The sequence below is a fragment of the Danio aesculapii genome, chromosome 2 (assembly GCF_903798145.1).
Source record: "Danio aesculapii chromosome 2, fDanAes4.1, whole genome shotgun sequence".
Taxonomy (NCBI): domain Eukaryota; kingdom Metazoa; phylum Chordata; class Actinopteri; order Cypriniformes; family Danionidae; genus Danio; species Danio aesculapii.
This window is the reverse complement of record NC_079436.1, coordinates 17,094,562-17,114,451: the sequence shown is the minus strand read 5'-3', so window position 1 is coordinate 17,114,451 and position 19,890 is coordinate 17,094,562. Positions and strand designations below refer to the sequence as shown.

At 38.6% G+C, this 19,890-nt stretch overlaps 1 protein-coding gene across 2 annotated transcripts in view; it reads left to right on the top strand.

Moving 5' to 3' along the window:
* Positions 1-1,513: 1,513 nt before the first annotated feature.
* pde4bb (phosphodiesterase 4B, cAMP-specific b) overlaps positions 1,514-19,890 on the top strand; it is a 152,140-nt gene continuing 133,763 nt past the window's right edge. For both annotated transcript variants that reach the window (XM_056473792.1, XM_056473778.1), the window contains exon 1: positions 1,514-1,602. The gene's annotated coding sequence lies outside the window, so the exon portion shown is untranslated. The remainder of the gene's footprint in view (positions 1,603-19,890) is intronic.

The window sequence follows — 19,890 nt, the reverse complement described above, 5'->3', positions numbered from 1 at the left end:
CATGACTCATGTCGACTATTTTTTTGTTAAGGCATATTGAAGGGTTCCAAAACAATGACCAATACATACATAATGTACTTTGTTAATTAAATTATACACCAAATTGCATTTCAAATGTCCAGACTTGTTCATAGGCATTAGATTAGATACTCAATTTTTTTTGCAACGATACCTAAAGTTTTAAACATATTCTATGCTAATGATGAATAGGGTTAAATATCACAATATCACACAAAATTTGTTTGAAAACAGACATCCTGCCTTGGGTATTTCATTGTGCTCTCTTTCAAATAAATGAATGATTTATCCGCAGACAGTGGCCCTGATGATAACCATGCTACTCGGTAATGACCTCCCCTGGGGAGTTTAGCTAGATTTTTAAGCACAATCAAAGAGGTCCAACTGAATGATAATAATGAAAAAGGAGGAAGCCTCATCTTCATTTGTGTTCTAAAGGAGATAAAGGCCTTGTAGCATTTATGAATTTGACTGTAAAATGGCATAAATAAATGCACAAAATTCTTAATATTAATATAAACCTTAAAGTTAATTTCTAATGGCATATGTCCAAACTAAATGGAAAAATATGAAACCAATGAGCATTTAATCATGGGAGCATGCTTTTTTTTTTTAAGAAAACATCAATAAACATGTATTTCTTACATTTCTTGACCGGTTATTATAATACTCATAATTTGAATACAATGGAGAGATACAAGATAATTCTTCTAAAAATGTCAGTTGTGGGTTAAGAAAGGGCCCTCCAGTGGCCTTGGATTTCTATACCTCACAACCGTTGCCTGGAAACAGTGGTGATTCTCTGATTTATTTGTTTATTTAATTTATCACATTTTACTTACTCTTTTTTACACATATATTAACTCATATTTACACAATGTGTTCCACTGAGTTTGTGTATGACTATCTAAAAATACTGCAGATGTATTTGAATGTTTTTTACTTGTGTCTCCAACACAACAAATAAGGTAACTTAAAGAGAATATCCTGAACTTTTGAATGTATTGCACTAATTTGATATATACCACATAAAGCATTTGCAAATAAAGCATCTATTGAGCTGAAGAGAATAAAAACGTTACTTTTTCACTGGCACCAAATATCACAATGAAAATGGAAATTGCTGCAATAAGGTCATTTTTATATGATAAATAAACATGTTTTTATGTTTGATAATGCAGTCATCTGAAAGAATTTGCTTATGTTCTTGTCTTCTTAATAATAACAAATTGATGATAATGATATAATAATAATTATATATAGATAGATAACGCAAAGCATTGAAGCACGAACAAATTCATCTTAAATAATGCCTGGTTGTGGTTTCCTTCGTGTTATTCTTTATGGTTGAATTGGAGGGAACAGAAGTATCAGGTGGATCGCTGCACACCAACAATGCCAGATTCCCTGGGAGGCGGAGGAGGTTGGGGTGGAGGAGGGCTGTCCCATTCGCTTGTGATGGGTCACCACTTCCAATCGAATAGGAGGGCTTTACGGAAAGGACTGATTTGTTCGCTCTCACGAATAAATTATCTATTCGTCCATCGTCGACAATCATATCGAAGCGTCTACGCATGCATCAAGGTAAGTTTACACGCTACTCTCGGTTTCTCATCCTTTTGTCCGTTGCACAATGCAACGCCGCGCTAGTTAGTGGACTTCATTGCCAAAGGTGATCGTTACATTGCTGTCCAATAATTTGTCTTTAGATTTGAATCACCTACGATTGTCGTGACAGTGCGATGATGTATGTTGCCAGATGCATCCATTAACGTGTTGACAGTAGCTCGCGCATATGGCACATGTATGAAATTGTGATCTGTTAAAGTACTGATATAATTCAGTTGCGTGGCTAAATCTCTGCTCTGTCAAACTCCTGGAAAATCTCGTGCCTTTCTCGTTTAAAGAAGAGTTCGAACGATTCACAAAGCAAGCTCATATAGGATTGTCAGTGAGTCGTGAAGGTGTTTTGACTGGAGACGTCATTAAATATTTCAAATAATAGGCTAGTGTGCATTATCTGTAGAACAGTATTTTATTTATGTCTAGGAAACTGAAACACCACCGGCTTGTTATTAATCTTAATTAACTTGAACTTGATTGAAGTATTGTTGACTATTGATAGCTACCATTTTCCCATACTGCTCTGAGAAAAAGCTCAACATCCATTCTCATGACTAATTGACATTGCTAATTTTATGTCATGCTTTCAGAAAAATGTAATTGGGCTGCTGTGGTTTATTATAAATGTACTAAGACTTACCGTGATATGTTCATTCATTCATTAGTTCTTTTTTATTATCACCAGCACCAAATAAAACTAGTGTAAATATAATGGCAGTATTGGGGAGCATGGATATGTTAGCATAAAAACTTTGTTTACTACAATCTGTTACACCAATCTTGAAGTGACTTAAATTGTAGACCAATTGGACTTCAAGCAATTGCATTGAAAATAGATTTCTTCTGCACCGTAAAAAAATAAATAAAAAAATAAAAATTTACCTCTTAACAGCCTGTTAACATTGGTTCAATTAGAAATAATGCGTTAAGCAAATTGAAAAACCATAAAGTCTGCCTGATCATGTTATATTGGCCCGATTGAATAGTTTAAATTGTTGTAGTGTGCCTTTTTTGGTTTCATTTAATTTAAAAATGTATATTGGGTAATTTACATTGCTAAAGCAACTTTACTGAATTGTTTATTTTCTGTTGTCCCAAAAGAAAGATAATAATGATATATACAAAATATATATATATTTCTACAAAGTAAAATTAAAACATACACCAAGATGTAATATATATATATATTAAGCTTACTTTAACCATTGTTTAGTGTAATGTCACCTGAATATTACCATTCCACAAAAGGTAAATTGGACTCATGAAATTGCATTTTAATGCTTAAACCTGTTCATTAACATTAAACATCAAATACATTTACATATTAAAAGCACCAAAAACACCATCAAATCTAAACAATGGTATACTTAACCCAGTTGACACAGAATGGAAAAAACTCACAAAAGTGTTATGAAAAAGTAAAAAAGTGTAAGCACTTGAAAGCTGCATCTTTTACTATTTACCACATGAACATGTTTAGAAAGTCATTGTTTTACACCATGTTGAGTAGACAAATCCAAAAAATGCATCGATAAAGCTTTCTAAATTGAAGAGCACCATCTCCTCTTCCAGAACAACATACATTTAGTAGTTGACAGGGCTCTGAAAGTTCCACATGCTGCTGCTTATGCCAAGTTCAGACTGTATGATTTTCAAAGTAGTCATGTCACAGATGTTTTCACACTACATGACCATCTGGGGTCGGTTCTTCGTACCTTGCTTGAATAATCTAAGATGACTTGACAGATCCTGGATCTGTTAATCTTGATAACTGATCTCTGGCTAATTTGGTTCTTCAAACAAGTTTGCAAATCAGATTAGAATGTCAGGATGAACTGATCTGAGATCGCTGCTTGTGCTGTGAAGGACAGATCTATTGATCCTCGATATCATGATCAACAGTGCAACGATTGGCTGATGGCACAGCAGCGTAATGACATCATCTGATTAATATTCAATTTACCATGTGAGCAAAATTACATAAAATTCATAGTAAATAGTTTGTTAAATATAATACGCAATAACTTTACACCTTTGTTGTGGGCTACAGGCTTTACACTTTCATGTGTCAAGAGTATTTAACTATTTATTTAGTTTTACATTTTAGATCGAAATTTCTTTACAATAATAGCCCAGGCCTATTTTAATTTCTTAATCGGGGTAAAGAATTTAAATAAGTTTTGCATCAAAAAAGCATTTTGATATTTGTAAAGGTGTCTGCAACTTTTGCAAAGCATCAAATCACCGTCATATTAGCTGTCAAAATGCATGACTGCATAAATTATTATTCCTTTATAAAAAACAGACAAACAAACAAACGAACAAAAACAGTCGAATATTGTGCATGTCTATTATCATTCAGAAATTGTAATAAAGCTGGATCAGTACCTTAAAATAATATGCATTTGTATCTAAAAGTCCATATTAATAAACGTCTGTTTGATCCCTATTGGACCCCGTTTTTGTACTTTTATTTCAGAGTGCAGATTGCATAAGTTTTATTTATATATTTTTCAACATATATGTAAATAAATATGATTAATTATTTAAAATTAAATAACATTAATTATTATAAATTATAAATGTGTATAAATAAACTTTGTTTAACCATTTTACTATTTTACCATGTGTATATAACCAATAGGTTATTACTGTAAGAAAATATCAGCATTTGGTACACACTTTCAGTATTACATTTACTTGAAATGAGCTAATCTAATCCTGTTTATATAAAATAAACCTGCTCCCGAGCAGATTTGAGCTATCAGAACTCTCGGATGAGTTTTGAAGAACAAAACGATCCTGGATCTTCAATAACCAAATCCAGCTAATTGAGTAATCCACATACGAAGAACGGACCCCTGGACTAGCATTTAAAATAGTTGTTAAATGTGATATTTAATGAATCTTGTCTCTACCTAACGACTCTTCTGTCCTTTGAATCTATCAGGTAACGTGTCACAGCGTCAGTATGCTGCTTCAATCTTCCTCCTTTCACGCTTGTACTTAGTAATTTTAGCAAAAACCTCATATACTGTTAGTTGGTTCCTGTTGGTTGTGCACCTTTTTTACCAACCAAGTTTGTCGACACCATTATAATGACAACGATCACATTGACAGGACTTTATTTATGATTTGTTTATGGGTAAAACTAAGGCCATGCGGGTCAAGTAGTTGAAACGGTAGGCTACAAATAATTAATTTGTTATAAATTAATTGATTATTCATAAATAATTAATTCACCACCGCCTACGATGACAATGCCATCTTCCATCGCGATATTTCACATTAGACATCGTATGATGCCAAATTGGTCGACATCGCCCAAACTTAATACAAATGCCATTAATCAAATTTTCAAAAATACTACTGCTGTTGAGTCACAAAAATGTATGTGTTTTCAAGAAAGAATCTAGTTGTTTACAAAATTATTAGCAAAGTAACAGTACAATAATGAATTTTTCATACTGTGAGAATGCTATATGGTAAATTGCATATTCACATGTAAAATGTAAGTCATTGTGGCCTTTTCTTATATATATATATATATATATATATATATATATATATATATATATATATATATATATATATATATATATATATATATACACACACACACACACACACACATATATATATATATATATATATATATATATATACATATACATTATACATATATATATATATATATATATATATATATATATATATATATATATATATATATATATATATATATATATATATATGTGTGTGTGTGTGTATGTGTATATATATGTGTTTTTTCGTGCCCCGCCGCTGCAGTTTCGGGTGTTTTTTTACTTTGGAGGCTTGTCCAAACGCCAGGTAAAGACTATATAGTTGAGCACAGTAGGTTTAGCCAGCAGGAGAAGCACTTTAGCATCAAGAGCAACACTGTGTAAGTACATTTAGACCTGTTTTCAGTTGCTGTGTTTGGTTAGAGAACACTTAGACTTGTTTTCAGCTGGTTGTGTATAGTTGTAGGACATTTAAAATTGTTTTCAGCTATCTGTGTTTAATACTAGAAAGTTTAGCCACTGTTTCCTTTGATACTGTAAGAGCCTGAGCCGCCACACACTGTAGTTGCCTTTCGCAGAAACCTACGCTCTCTCTCACCCAATAGACTATCCACCATTGTTTCAAACTCTCTTCCTCCATCTTGCAAACTCTCTGCACTTGATACGAACAGTGCCACTGATACACTCTGCTCCACACTAGCATCATGTCTAGACAGACTATGTCCTCTTACATCCAGGCCAGCCCGGGCCAGTCCTCCCGCACCCTGGCTCTCTGATGTTCTCTGTGAGCATCGCTCAAAACTTCGAGCTGCTGAGAGAATTTGGCGAAAAACTACAAATCCTGAACAGCTCATAACATACCAAACTCTTCTGTCTTCTTTCTCGGCTGAGGTTACTTCTGCAAAGCAGACATACTTCCGTCAGAAAGTCAACAGTGCCACCAATCCTCGCTTACTTTTTAAAACATTTTCCTCCCTCCTCTATCCTCCTCCTCCACTCGCATCCTCCATACTCACTACTGATGACTTTGCTACATTCTTCTGCACCAAAACTGCAAAAATCAGTGCTCAATTTGCTGCACCAACAACAAACACACAAGATACACCACCAACACCACACACACTCACCTCTTTTTCCCAGCTCTCTGAGTCTGAGGTGTCCAATCTCGTGCTATCAAGCCATGCAACCACCTGTCCGCTTGATCCCATTTCCTCTCATCTCTTGCAAGCCATTTCTCCTGCAGTCATACCAACACTGACTCACATAATTAACACATCTCTTGACTCTGGTCTATTCCCTACTTCATTTAAGCAGGCTAGGGTAACCCCACTGCTAAAGAAACCCAACCTGGATCAAACACTACTTGAAAACTACCGACTGGTATCCCTGCTTCCATTCAATATTTTGGAGAAAGTAGTGTTCAATCAAGTCCTGGACTTTCTTACTCAAAACAACCTCATGGACAACAAGCAATCTGGCTTTAAGAAAGGCCACTCAACTGAGACTGCCCTGCTCTCGGTCGTAGAGGATCTCAGACTGGCTAAAGCAGACTCTAAATCATCTGTCCTCATCTTTCAGGATTTATCAGCTGCTTTTGACACTGTAAACCACCACATCCTGCTATCTACGCTTGAGTCACTGGGCGTCGCAGGCACTGTTATTCAATGGTTCAGTTCTTACCTCTCGGACAGGTCATTCAGGGTGTCGTGGAGGGGAGAGGTGTCCAACCTACAGCATCTAAACACTGGGGTACCTCAGGGCTCTGTTCTTGGGCCACTTCTCTTCTCTATCTACACGGCATCTTTAGGAACAGTCATCCAGAAACATGGATTTTCCTACCACTGCTATGCTGATGATACCCAGCTATACCTCTCTTTTCACCCTGATGATCCCTCGGTTCCAGCTCGCATTTCAGCCTGCCTGTCAGACATTTCACACTGGATGAAAGATCATCATCTTCAGCTTAACCTCGCGAAAACGGAAATGCTTGAAGTTTCTGCCAACCCGACTCTACACCATAACTTTTCAATCCAGATGGATGGGGCAACCATTACTGCATCCAAAATGGTAAAAAACCTTGGAGTAACGATTGATGACCAACTGAACTTCTCTGACCACATTTCTAGAACTGCTCGATCTTGCAGATTCGCACTCTATAACATCAGAAAGGTCCGACCCTTCCTATCTGAACATACAGCTCAACTCATTGTTCAAGCTCTTGTTCTTTCCAAACTGAACTATTGCAACTCTCTAATAGCCGGGCTTCCAGCTAATTCTATCAAACCTCTTCAGCTGCTTCAGAACGCAGCAGTACGAGTGGTCTTTGATGAACCCAAAAGAGCAAATGTCACTCCGCTACTCACTCGCTACTCATGATGATATGTCCCTCTGTCTGGCTGAGTTTGTAAGGCTTATGTAGCCTGACGGTGATGATCTGACCTGGCGCCAATGAGCCTGGACAGAGGGTGTGCAGGTATTCCTCGTTTTCCAGGGTTACACTGATGACTCCTCGAGATGCTTGTCACGCAACCTGAATCTTGAAAAAGGGGCTGGGTGAGAAGTGACCCGTGACAGATCTGCAAAAGCTGCCCAGATCCAATAGAGGATGTCAACGTCAGGTTTTGGGACCATTGTGATTGGGCTGGACCATGGGGTGCATGATGGTTCTATCACCCCTAACTTGAGCCTAACTTAAAAGTTTTACTCTCTCTTTAATAGCCTACCCACGAGCCTCAGGGATATGAAAGAGTCGCTGCCTGACGATGACACAAGGTGGTGTCCGGGCCTTGTGTTGGATGATGTTAGACTGCCCAGGACGACAAGAGAACAGATCAGAAAACTGACCAATCAGGTGTTTTAGTTTCCCCTTCTGAACAGCCGAGAGATTGGGGTTGATGTCTACAACCATTGAATTGGTAAGGGCAGTGAGCTAGTCTCTAGTCCTGACCCATTTCTTTAGGAGGTTGATATTGTATAACTTATTAGTTCTCCTTTTTCCTGACTGTCGTATATGGTAGGTCAATGGTCTTTTTTTCTTCAGCACTGTATAGGGGCCCTGCCAGGAGGCCAGGAACTTGCAGGCAGCATTTGGGACTAGGACCACGACTCTGTCTCCAGGTTGTAATTGCCGCGGTTTGGCTGATTGGCTATAGTGGCTGTGCTGTGACGAGGTGTTCCCAAACTAATGGCATGACACAGTCGATTTTCTCCCTTATTTGTTTCACGTGCTCCATGAAAGAATGTTGGGCTGTAGCCGGCAGAAGAAGAGCTGGAATAGGGTGAAACCAGTTGAGGCCAAAAAGGACATAGGGCAGCTTGAGGTCCCAGCCATGCTTGTCCTCTGCAGCAACCTACCTCAGCACCTGCTTAAGGGTTTTATTAAATAGCTTGACCAAGCAATCCATCTGGGGGTGGTAGACTGTGGTCCTCAACTGCTTCACCCTCAACACCTTGCAAAGGTCAGCCATTAGCCGGGACATGAAGGAAAAGCTCCTGGGCAGTGGGGAGGGAAAAGTAAGTTGTGCCTCCCTCATCACCAAAGCCTGTGCCCAGTTGTCATCAACATGCCATTCCTCCGTGGTAGCAGTAGTCTCAAACATCTGCAGATAGGGTTAGATGTTGTCATGGGGTGGTTTTGAGGGGGTCAATTTTGGCAGTGTAACGCATTGGGTGGTGGCCATACTAAGGGCCATGAGCTCCTGCTCAATCTGGTCCTGTTGAGCAGCCAGGTGCTCAGCTAGCAAGTAGAGGATATGGATGCTAACCTCGGTGAGCTGCTTCAGAAATTCGTCCATGTTGGAGGAGGAGAGTTTACCTAAAAAAACAAACAAAACAAAACTATTATTAAAATTAAAATATGAGTTAACGGCTTCTGTGCGTCTGTGATTCTTCACTTTTTTTGCTCGCATTCTCCACCAGTGTAACAGGGTTAAAAATAACATTACAAGGTGGATTAAAGTGTAGGCTGCAGAGATGGATTTATTTACAATAGTGATAAAAAAGTGCAGTCAAGGGTGGTGCTGTGGTGTGGTGTGCTCCCTTTCTTTAGTTGCAGGGTGTCCATGTAGGGCTCCAGGGTGGCAGCTGCTGGAAGAGGAATAAGAGAAGGCGTGCTCTGTGCTCTGTCTGTGTCTCATGGAAATGTGTCTCCCTATTTGGCCAAGTTTGTAAAGCTTATGTAGCCTGTGGCTAATGAGCTGCAGCTGGTGCCAATCAGCCTGGACAGAGGGTGTGCAAGTGTTTTTCGTTTTCCAGGGTGATGCTGATGACTCCTCCAGATGTAATTTTTGTTTCATCTGACCATAAAACAGAAGACCAAAAGTCTTTTTTGTGCAAATGAGCATTTGCAAAGACTTACCGGACTTTTCTGTGCCTTCTATGGAGAGGTGGTGTCCTACTTGGTCTGTGTAGAACCTAGTGGTGTGCAGTGTCCATTGGACTGTCTGCCTTGAGATGTTGCCATCAGCAGAGCCCAGATTCATCAGGATCCAGATTTATCAGGTGGCAGACCAAGGAGACTACTTTTCTGTGCGCATGTGCAGATGTACAGGGTAACTGGGAGGGCTGCGTGAGCATTTGAGCAACTGGTGACTTGTTTGAGTGAGTTTTCATTCATTTCCCCTTCTCTTTCTTTAAAAGTGAGATTTAGTTTTTAACATTTAACTATCTAGTGGTCGAGAATTCGGCAGATTCAGATAGGTTTGCTTCTTTAACAGCCCGACATGGTTGTAAATGCTCACCGGATAAATCAATCACCATTGAGGACTGTTTGACAGCGAAATAGGTGCTGAAAGTGCTGAAATAGGTGCTAGGAATATATTTCATTTCATTTAATCTTTTACTTCTATAGCATTTTTACAATGTAGATTGTGTCAAAGCAGCTTCACATAGAAGATTATAGTAAATTGAAACAGTGTCAGTTTAGTTTTTCAGTAATTTCAGTTTAGTTCAGTCCAGTGTGGTTTAATATTCACTGCTGAGAGTTCAAACTCTGAAGAGCATGTCTATCAATACGCAGCTCCACAGGTTCCGAACCATGCAAGCCAGTGGCGATAGTGACGAGAAAAAAAAAATTCACCAATTGGCAAAAGTGGAGAATTAAAAACCCTTGAGAGAAAGCAGGCTCAGTTGGGCCAAACATCTTGTGTAGAGCTGCTTCTGTCTTCCCGGTGACTGTAGCTTTGTTGCTAAATGGCTAACATGGATTTTAAATAACTGTGTTTATGTGCTTTATGAAGGCTGAAAAACAGCATCGATTTGTTTGGAGCAGTGTCTGAGTCCACTAGATCCTTTCAGAGGTGCAGCCAGCTCTGTGAGCTCAAACTCCTCCAGAAACTTAACCTGGAGGATGGAGGCTTTTAGCAGTGCTTCTGACTGAGCCGAGCCCAGTTTCATGAACTGTTATCGGTGTAGGCAGGAGGATTTTCCCCTGGGACACCAACAACAGGCGCTACGTCATAATCACGCCCCCACAAGAGCAAGCTGTTGATTTTGATATTCTTGGAATAATCAATTGTCTAGAATTAATTGAGCGTAGTGGACGTGAGGGGCTATAATACACCAGGAGCTCCCTCAAATACTGGGGAGCTAAGCCATTCAAGGCTTTGTATGTAGTCATTAAAATTTATACAATATTTAATAGGGTGCAATGCAATGATGAAAGAACTGGAGTAATATGATCATATTTCTTTGTTCTAGAAAGCACTCTAGCAGCTGCATTTTGAATTAGCTGAAATTAATTAGGTCAATAGGGCAACCGCCTAGTAATGCATTACAATAGTCTAACCGAGAGGTCATGAAAGCATGAATAAGCTTTTCCGCATCAGATATTGATAGCATATGTTGAACTGTGGCAAAATGTTTAAGATGAAAAAATTCAGTTTTACGGATGCTGGAAATCTGGCCTTCAAACGACAGGTTACTATAAAAAATCACCCCAAAATTTTTGACCGAAGATGAGGACTGAACTAAGAATCCATCAAGGGTTAGACCGTGTTCTAGGTTTTTGTTCTAGGTGATTGTTTTTGGGTCCAATAAACAAGACCTCAGTTTTATCTGAATTTGGTAATAAAAAGTTATTAGTCATCTAATTTTTAATATCAGCTATACAATCTGTTAATTTTTTAAATTCATACAAATTGTCAGGTTGAGAGGAAATATAAAGTTGTGTATCGTCAGCATAACAGTAGAAGCTAACTCCATGATTTATTTAATGATATCGCCCAGCTCTAGCAAATATAGTGTGAAAAGGAAGGGACCAAGAACTGAGCCTTGTGGTTCCCCACAGTGTACTTTTGATCTGTATGATGCCTCTTCAACTGATACAAATTAATAATGTTCAGATAGATAAGACTTGAACCAGGTCAATACAGTTCCTGTAATACCAACATAATTTCCAAGCCTGTCAAGGAGAATATTATAATCGATCATATCAAATGCAGCACTGAGGTCCAATAACACTAAGAGAGAAATGCAACCATGATCGGACTACAGAAGGAGGCCATTTGTCTAAATCCTGTTAAATTTTTTCATAAGTAATGTTTTTTTTTTTTTGTAGGAAGGAACATAGTTGAGCAGATACAACTTTTTCTAGTAACTTTGATAGAAAAGGCAGGTTTGAATTGAGTCTATAATTTACAAATTCTTTGGCATCAAGCTGTGTTTTTTAATGAGAGGCTTAATAACAGCTAATTTAAAAGTTTTAGACAGATATCTTAAAAGTAGTGATGAATTCAAAATGTTGAGAACAGGTTCAGAAACTTCTGAAAACAATTGTTTTAATAATTTGGTCAGTATAGGATCTAGCATAGACGTTGTTGATTTGGATGAATTTATCAGTTTAGAAAGTACTTCCTCACCTACTGCTGAAAAAGCTTTATTTATTTCTTCCATCTACGTTCCATTTTCAGGCTGCTTTTTTTAAAGGGCACATTGGTTACCCCTTTTTTCATATTTAATATAAGTCTTTTGTGTCCCCAGAATGTGTCTGTAAAGTTTCAGCTCAAAACACCCATCACATTATTTATTATAGCTGTTTGAAGTGTCTATATTATAGCTGGAAAAAAGTTGTTGCTGTTTTTTTTTGTACTGGGCCTTTAAGGCTAGTCCTCCCCGCCCACCGTTCCCACGTGCCTGTCAGCAATTGCCGTCCTTGACTGCCTCAGGAAGCAGATCTCACTTAACGAGTGAGTTTGTGAGAACTACTACAGTAAGAACTTTAACATCAGAATTTGATGCATTTTTTGTGGAGCTGAAACAATGAGTCACACACAATGTCATTACAAAGTTCATGCACACACACAGCGAGGACACACACACAGCGCAGACACATACGGACACACACACACACACACAGCGCAGACACACGCACACACATACCGCAGACAAACACACACACATAGCGCAGACACACACACACACACACACACACACGCATATGTGACATGATACTGGTAATATGCACTGCTGTATGGATATCTGTTATGTTAATGTACAAAATAAATCTGATTTAACATCCACAAACCGGGATTGAAGCGTCTTCTTTTATAATTGTTCTGACACGCGGCTGTGCTGATGAAGTGAATCTGAAGTAAATAGCTGAAATTAATTACACACATGCGCTGTTTTAAAACATTTTAAACTTATAAAACTCACTCTTGATTATGTTTGATGATGATTAATGATCCTGGCGAACTGAACAGACCTTTTATTTCCAGTTGCTTTGCAATCATTCTGTCTTGTTGATATTATTATACAGGTGACTACCAAACATGTTAATGCGCGCAGCTGTCAATCAATATTGGTGGGCGGGGGGACCACACTCCTACGTAAAGTTGCGGTCGATCTTAAAACTGCTCCAATTGGTCCACTGTTTTTATGTTGTTAAATTTGAAAAAAGGACTGGATGTGTTTATTTCACCCCAATATGACAGTTTATGCGCTATACTTACACACAATTATGTCCAAACAGCTTGTAAAGTAGATTTTTCACCATAGGTGCCCTTTAAGGCACATGTGAGCTCATTGTGCCATGGCTAGAAAGGCTAGAAAGGACAGAATCAATCATTTTAGTTGCAGTGTCAAGCTCTTCTAGGCTGCCTGGAATGCTATGGAAATTAGAAAGATCGCGTAGATTATTCACAAAGTCATCTTTAGTGCTTGCGGTAATTGTTCTACCATATTGATAAATAGAAGATGAATTTGTAGACCTATCTGTGCACAATAAACAAGATATTAAATAGTGACCTGAAACTCTCTGCTCTAAACTGAAGCACTCTGCTGCTTAACTTCAACATTATCAATATTGATACCATGTGATATTATTAGGTCTAAGGTATGATTATGCCAATGAGTAGGCCCTGAGACATGTTGTTTCACTCAAACAGAGGCTAGTATGTCTAAAAAGACAAGACATAAAGCATCTTTTTCATTATTTTAAAATCACCAACAATTAAAATTTTATCTGTGGCTAGAACTATTTCGGATAAGAAATCAGCAAATTCTTTTGTAAAGTTGGTATGGTGCCCTGGAGGCCTATATAGAGTTGCTAATATAAATTTAGATTGATATTCATTGTTTAAATTGCACACTGAAATACACAACACTATTACTTCAAATTAATTATATTTTACGTCAGATCGCTGAGTAACACTAAAAATATTACTGTGTTATGCCAACGCCTCCACCCTTGCCTTTAAGATGCGGCTTGTGTTTATAATGATATCCTTCAGGTAAAGACTCGTTTAGGTTCTGGTTTTAGCCAGGTTTCTGTTAGACAAAGTGCATCTAGCTTTAGATTGGTTATCAAGTCATTAACAAAAAAGAGTTTTAGAGGAGAGTGATCTAATGCTCAATAATGTGAGTTTTATTTTTTTAAATACCTTTATTTTTTATTTCGTGAACATCAATTAAATTGTTACCTTAGAATGGGTTTGGGAGCTTTTTATATTTAGAGGTTCGGGGAACAAACACAGTCTGTATGTTCTTATATCTAGGTGGCTCTATGTGCGGCAGATTATCTGAGTTAGGTAAACTGTGGAGGCTAGCAGACAGTTGGTTTAGCCAATCTGTCTGCTCCCAGTTAGTGAAGTGCTCACACTAAGATTATATGCCACATTACTAGAGTAGAGAGTGTAACCAATACATAAAAGCCATCTTCATAAACAATAACTCACAGTTACTCACAACATAATTTTGTTCAGCTCGATTAAGTTTCCTAGAAAAGGAAGTGGAGGGGTGTAATTTAGCTCTATCACCATAACGTTGGCAGAGAACTGCCCCAATACCAGTACCGGATGCATCAACTACTACAATGAACTCATGTTTGGGGTCTGGATGTCATAAGATGGGGGCTTAGGAAAATCTTTGTTTAAAGTGAGAGAAGGTCCTCTCTGCTTCTGGTTTACAGACGATTTGTCATTGCACCCCCTTTGTCATAATATTAAGTGGAGCTCCGATTGTACTCAAATTTTGAAAAAACCTTCTATAAACGTTGGTGAATCCAAGAAATCTCTGCATTTCCTTGACTGTATTGGGTCTGGACCATTTGCAGAACTTTGTGATCATCCATGGTCACTTCATTAATATCAATGACAAATCCAAGAAAAGTGATGGATGTTTGGTGGAACTTACATTTTTCAAGTTTGACATACAGCTGATGAGTAATTAGGCACTGAAGAACTGAGCTGATGAGTTTGATATGTGACTCCATTGAGTCAGAATAGACCTATGTTTCATCTATGTATATACATTGTCACTATGACCCATCTTTTGAGAATGTCTTGAAAAATAAAATTAATAAATGTGCGTAATATTAAGGGAAATTTGGCTAATCCGAAGGGCATAACTCAGTAAGAGTAGTGACCAGTGGTTTGAGAAGATGTGTGTTTCCAATTGTCACCCTTACATATGCGATTATAAGCACTGCTCAGATCCAAAGAATTTTAGCCAAGAATTTGGCTAAATAAAGTTGCTTCAGAGGTGAGGGCACTAAAGGCAGTGAAGTAAATTTTACAGTTACTTCATTCATGCCCCTGTAATCAAGTTGGAGTGAACCATTGTTTCTCTTTACGAAAAAGAAAGCAGTACCGTCAGTTTTCGTGACCAGTAAGCATGGTGAACCCCAGGGACTACAACTCTGTTTTGCCAAACCATCAACCTCGGCTTTCATTAAGGAACGTTTCGGAGCACTCACTCTGTACGCATTCTGTTTGATCGGTCTAGCAGTTCCCACATCAATGTCATGTTACAACATTGTAGTACAGGGTGGCACATCACTGAAAAGCATTGGAAAAGAACTGATTAACTCTTTAATGTCATTACTCTGTGAATCGGGTAGATGTAAATGAGAATCTAGGTCAGCAAGAACTTCAGAATTAGAAAGTCGGGTGCACTGTTGATATTCGTGATGCACAATCACTCCATCATCTTCAGATGAGTTAGAATCAGAATCAAGATCTTCAGATACCAGAGCAGTAGTGGAAATATCAGTTTCACTTTCCTTTTGGTCTGTACAAATAGACTCTCTAGAGTGGTAAGCTTTCAACATGTTAATGTGACAGACACTGGACTTTTTTCGGTGATCGGGCGTGCCAATCACATAGTCAGTATCACTCAATTTCTTTATCACTTTGTATGGCCCAGCAAAACATGCAGAAAAAGCAGATCCAACAACAGGCAACAATACTAATACCTGGTCTCCGTTGAAATTACGCAAAACAGATGCACGGTCGAATTTCTTTTTCATGGTGGTCTGTGCGTTTAGTAACGACTCTTTCGCTAATGAACAAGCTTGGTGTAATCTTTCATGAAATTTGCTCACATTATCTAAAACATTCGTTTTAGCACTTGTTATCGGAGATAGTATATTTTCTTTGAGTACTTTGAACGGTCCTCGGACGGAATGTGAAAAAATTAACTGCTGGGCTAAAGCCTAGACTATCCAGAACTGCTTCTCCAATCGGAAATAAAACTAAAGGTGTACCCTCATCCCAGTCTTTCTCTGTGTCCATGCAGTATTTACGAAGCATTGACTTCAACGTCTGGTCGAACCGTTCTAAAGCGCCTTGGCTCTCTGGAAGATACGTACTTGCTATTCTGTGAGAGATGTTTAAAGTCTTCAGTACTTGTGCAAAAAGTTTTGAAAGAAAATTCGTACCTTGGTCAGTTTGAACTACTTCAGGTAAACCAAATGTTGAAAAGAATTTCACTAGCGCTTTTACCACCACAGGCGCAGTGATTTTCCGCAGTGGAACAGCTTCGGTAAACCACGTCGCCGTACACATGGTAGTTAATAGGTACTGGTACCCAGCCTTTGTCTTGGGCAGAGGACCAACACAATCGACTATAACATGTGAAAAAGTTTCACCTATTACTGGTATTGGAACAAGTGGTGCTCGTGGAATTACTTGGTTCGGCTTACCTGAAAACTGACATACCTTGCATGTTCTACAAAACTTCGCTGTATCCAACTTTATTCGTTGGAAAGTTTTCTTAATACCTAAATGTCCATGAAGATCATGATTGTGAGCCAGGTAGAGTACCATTTGCCTGTAACACAAAGGAATGACAATTTGATTTACGACTGCCCATTCAATCGTAATATCTGGACACCACTTACGCATCAGTAAACCATTGTCAATGTAGAAAGCACTTTTTCTTCTATTGGCAACTTCCATCGGAACAATTAAAGAGAAGATATTGCACAGAGAGCCGTCTTCTTTTTGTGCTGCAATAATCTTTTCTCTAGTCACTTGCAATTTCAAATCACACACCGTTTCTGAAACATTGCATTTGTCATCAGTTTTGTTCTCACTAGTCATTAACACATCGTCCTCTAAGCTAGGTGCATAGGTGCATCCGCATCAGCCAGTTTACGGGCTTGCGCTCGCGTGACGGCGCATGCAGGAAAGACATCAGGATAATCTTCTATCAGTGATCAGACTGGATGAATAAGGAGAAGACACAATCGCTTGTTAAGTTCATTCGTTCATTTTCTTGTCGGCTTAGTCCCTTTATTAATTCAGGGTCGCCACAGAGGAATGAACCGCCAACTTATCCAGCACGTTTTTACGCAGCGGATGCCCTTCCAGCCGCAACCCATCTCTGGGAAACATCCATCCACACACACTCATTCACACTCATACACTACAGACAATTTAGCCTACCCAATTTACCTATACCGCATGTCTTTGGACTGTGGGGGAAACCGGAGCACCCGGAGGAAACCCACGCGAACGCAGGGAGAACATGCAAACTCCACACAGAAACGCAGAGGCTCGAACCAGCGACCCAGCGACCTTCTTGCTGTGAGGCAACAGCACTACCTACTGCACCATTGCGTAGTATTTATTAAACCGTGAATGTCAAACAATGAATAGGAAATGTAATGTAAATGTAATTTTAAATAACCGAATTAAACAAAGAAAGTAGGAGTGTTGCCAAAACAAAGAAATAAATATAACAAAACAATCTAAACTAAACCCCAACCCACTAAACTGACTAATCAAAGAAAAATGCAGAAACAAAACCATAATCTTCAGCACGTAGCTTAACTAAACTTCATAACTTCAAAACATAATAACACATGTGACAACGCCTCCTTTAACTAACTAACAAATAAATATACTAAGCTTCTCACAATACTAGAATTCTCGTAAAGTACACACTGTTAGCCATTAGCAAAACAAAATCTCATATAATCCAATTCTCATAAAGATCGTTCAACTTCTCACTAGATAATAAACTGAGCTGCACAAGCATATCTAAAAAAGCAATCTCTTAATAAAGAGAAAACTAGAACACAGCAATCGCAAGCAAATAAACACAAGTGAACAGGCCGGCCGACACAAGTAAGGAGACTGGCTGTGAGCCAAGCGCTGCTGAAGAACAGCGCAAGCGCACTGCTTTTATACGGTGCGGACCCGGTTCTGATTGGCGTGCCGATGGTGATTGACAGCCCCTTTGACCAATGGTTGCACACCTAAAACAGCACAGGACACACAGCGGAATAGAGAGAGAAGAGCATGGAAAAAAGAAAACAAACAAAACATGCGTGAAACTTAACAAGGATGAATAACAAATTTGTCCATTTTTTGCTTAGCCAGAGGATAAAATGAACTAAGGCAACATTATCGTTCTCCTAATTGTCCACTGCTTATAAGAATGTAAAAATAAGTCGCAACCCCCCACAAAGTTTGCTGAGGCCCCCTTGGGGGCCAGGACCCCCCTGTTGGAAACAACTGGTGTTAAATCTATCTACACGGTGTTAAAAAGCAACTGTGTAGGGTTAGTCCCTGATTTATCAAGGGTCGCCACAGGTGAATTAACCGCCAACTACTCTTGCTATTACGCCCCAAGTCTAGGGGAAAACAACATGGGCAATAAATGAAATAAGGTTGTTGGTGGTGGATTTCCCAAGGGAAGCAAAAAACTTATGAAAAAGATCCCCTTTGGTCTACAATCAAACAAAGATACTCAATTGAGAGCAATTGAATGGATTTATTATAAAAAAGTGCCAATTTAAGTGAGCATCTCTTCAGGGTGGCCACCTGTCAAAATGACAAACAAAATAATCTGCAAAGTAAATAAACTAAATAACTTGAAAGTCTTTAAAGAAAAAATACAGGAAGCTTACCTTCCTCCCTAAACATAAACATAGTCAAAAGTAATTAAAATGAATAGGCAGGCTACCCCTACAAGCGCAAACTCTAAAAAAGTTGCAAGCATACATGGACATTTGTACAAGAATAAAGTTTGGTCGTCAGCCAGAGGAGTAGGAAAATCCAGGAGCTCTCCACTCCCAGCAACGTTCGCACCACAAATGAGCTCCTCGAACTCTGTTGGAAGTTTCCTTTTATAGCTCTCCATGACCAGCAGCCAATCAGATCCTGGACAACATTAAAATGGGATACTATGGGATAACACAAAACAACACATGAAGGCAGGACAAAGAAAAAGATGCAACAAAAATAAATAAATAAACTTTAGTCATAACACTGGCACATGTTTAACACATTTTTAAGGATGTCCTTCCCAGGGCCGGACTTAACTAATAAGCAGCTGCTTAGGGCCCCTGGGAATTATGGGCCAATGCCAAAAAGCCTATATTAATCATATAGCTCTTTTCTATATTTTTTATTATATGTTGTAAAATCTGTCTATAACTGTTAAGATTTTAATGTTTTTACTTCTTTTCAAAACCGGGGGCCCCCCTGAATAATGGTATGTTCCATCCATATTGCACATGCACGAAGTGTAAGCTTCAATCAAAGAGATTACTGCTAGCCACTGTTCCCCCTAGCACCAATGTTTTTAGTTGTTACTGGAGATTTTTTTTTAGAGACTCTCGTGTTCATGCTGTACCGTTCCTAGCGTTACTCTTCAGGACCAGCTGCGGGTGATGCAGTTAGTCCCTCCCCCACCTCAGAGCACTCAAAGGTGGCAGCATTGAGAGCAGATCATTCTTGTCTGACACATCATTCCTGCATACCGACAAATGTTTTAGCACCACAAGAGTGAGGTATTTCCCTGATGAAGTCAAACCGATCTGCTTCTCCTTTGTTTTAAATGTAATAATTTAAATGGACCGTTTATTATTTTCTTGCAGTTGTTCACAAACACAGAGATTTTTGTGACACCAGTCTGCCAGCAATCAGAGTAGAGATATGTAGAGTGTTCAAGAGTGAGAATTTTAAGAACATTTGGG